Source organism: Argopecten irradians, chromosome 4 (genome assembly GCF_041381155.1).
Source record: "Argopecten irradians isolate NY chromosome 4, Ai_NY, whole genome shotgun sequence".
Classification (NCBI taxonomy): Eukaryota; Metazoa; Mollusca; class Bivalvia; order Pectinida; family Pectinidae; genus Argopecten; species Argopecten irradians.
Genome location: NC_091137.1, coordinates 8,938,197 through 8,940,786, shown reverse-complemented (window position 1 = coordinate 8,940,786; position 2,590 = coordinate 8,938,197). Strand labels below are relative to the sequence as shown.

Sequence of the window (2,590 nt, the reverse complement as noted above, 5' to 3'; positions counted from 1 at the left end):
ACTTTCGGTTTGATGTCACGTGACTCACGAGTACGTGTTCGTGATAAATCCTGACAGACCTGGGGGGAGGGGGAGGGGGGTTTCGTTTATTCGGAACAACCGAATCTTGACGGACCTATATTTTCAGGTCATCTGACCCAAAGGGTCAGGATGACCTATAGTCATCATGCACCGTCCGTCGTCGTCCGCCGCCGTCCGCCGTGCGTAAACGTTTCATTCAAACAACTTCTTCTCAATAACCGTAAGGCCCAAAGTACTCATATTTGGCCTGTAGCATACTTGGATGAAGGGCTATCAAAGTTGTGAAAATAAATGACCTTGACCTACTTTCAAGGTCATAGGGGTCAAATAGGCTAAAATCTTTGAACGAATTCTTCTAACTAACCAAAAGGTCCAGGGTACTCATATTTGGCCTGTAGCATGCTGGGATGAAGGGCTACCAAAGTTGTGAAACTTAATGACCTTGACTTATTGTCAAGGTCACCGGGGGTCAAATAGGCTAAAATCTTTGAACGACTTCTTCTAACTAACCGAAATATCAAGGGTACTCATATTTGGCCTGTAGCATGCTGGGATGAAGGACTACCTAAGTTGTGAAAATAAATAACATTGACCTACTTTTAAGGTCACAGGGGTCAAATAGGCTAAAATCTTTGAACGACTTCTTCTAACTAACCAAAAGGTCCAGGGTACTCATATTTGGCCTGTAGCATGATGGGATGAAGGGCTACAAAAGTTGTGAAAATTAATGACCTTGACGTACTGTCAATGTCACCGGAGGTCAAATAGGCTAAAATCTTTGAACGACTTCTTCTAACTAACCGAAATATCCAAAGTACTCATATTTGGCCTGTAGCATGCTGGGATAAGGGACTACCTAAGTTGTGAAAATAAATGACCTTGACCTATTTTTAAGGTCACAGGGGTCAAATAGGCTAAAATCTTTGAACGACTTCTTCTAACTAACCAAAAGGTCCAGGGTACTCATATTTGGCCTGTAGCATGCTGGGATAAGGGACTACCTAAGTTGTGAAAATAAATGACCTTGACCTATTTTTAAGGTCACAGGGGTCAAATAGGCTAAAATCTTTGAACGACTTCTTCTAACTAACCAAAAGGTCCAGGGTACTCATATTTGGCCTGTAGCATGATGGGATGAAGGGCTATCATAGTTGTGAAAATGAATGACCTTGGCCTACTTTCATGGTCATAGGAGTCAAATAGACAAAAATCTTTAAATGACTTCTTCTAACTAACCGAAAGGTCCAGGGTACTCATATTTGGCCTGTAGCATGCTGGGATGAAGGGCTACCAAAGTTGTGAAAATAAATGACCTTGATTTACTTTCAATGTCACAGGGGTCAAATAGGCTAAAATCTTTGAACGACTTCTTCTAACTAACCAAAAGGTCCAGGGTACTCATATTTGGCCTGTAGCATGATGGGATGAAGGGCTACAAAAGTTGTGAAAATTAATGACCTTGACGTACTGTCAAGGTCACCGGAGGTCAAATAGGCTAAGATCTTTGAACGACTTCTTCTAACTAACCGAAAGGTCCAAAGTACTCATATTTAGCCTGTAGCATGCTGGGATAAGGGACTACCTAAGTTGTGAAAATAAATGACCTTGACCTACTTTTAAGGTCACAGGGGTCAAATAGGCTAAAATCTTTGAACGACTTCTTCTAACTAACCAAAAGGTCCAGGGTACTCATATTTAGCCCGTAGCATGATGGGATGAAGGGCTACCATAGTTGTGAAAATGAATGACCTTGGCCTACTTTCATGGTCATAGGAGTCAAATAGACTAAAATCTTTAAATGACTTCTTCTAACTAACCGAAAGGTCCAGGGTACTCATATTTGGTCTGTAGCATGCTGGGATGAAGGGCTACCAAAGTTGTGAAAATAAATGACCTTGATTTACTTTCAAGGTCACAGGGGTCAAATAGGCTAAAATCTTTGAACGACTTCTTCTAACTAACCAAAAGGTCCAGGGTACTCATATTTGGCCTGTAGCATGCTGGGATGAAGGGCTACAAAAGTTGTGAAACTTAATGACCTTGACTTATTGTCAAGGTCACCGGGGGTCAAATAGGCTAAAATCTTTGAACGACTTCTTCTAACTAACCGAAAGGTCCAGGGTACTCATATTTGGCCTGTAGCATGCTGGGATGAAGGGCTACCAAAGTTGTGAAAATAAATGACCTTGACCTACTTTCAAGGTCACAGGGGTCAAACAGGCTAAAATCTTTGAACGACTTCTTCTAACTAACCAAAAGGTCCAGGGTACTCATATTTTGCCTGTAGCATGATGGGATGAAGGGCTACAAAAGTTGTGAAAATTAATTACCGTGACGTACTGTCAAGGTCACCGGAGGTCAAATAGGCAAAAATCTTTGAACGACTTCTTCTAACTAATCGAAAGGTCCAGGGTACTCATATTTGGCCTGTAGCATGCTGGGATGAATGGCTACCAAAGTTGTGAAAATAAATGACCTTGCCCTACTTTCAAGGTCATAGGGGTCAAATAGACTAAAATCTTTGAATGACTTCTTCTAACTAACCGAAATATCAAGGGTACTCATATTT

General features: G+C 41.3%; 1 protein-coding gene across 2 annotated transcripts in view; it reads left to right on the top strand.

Moving 5' to 3' along the window:
• LOC138320526 (uncharacterized) overlaps positions 1-2,590 on the top strand; it is a 288,019-nt gene that overhangs the window by 44,127 nt on the left and 241,302 nt on the right. The window lies entirely within an intron of this gene.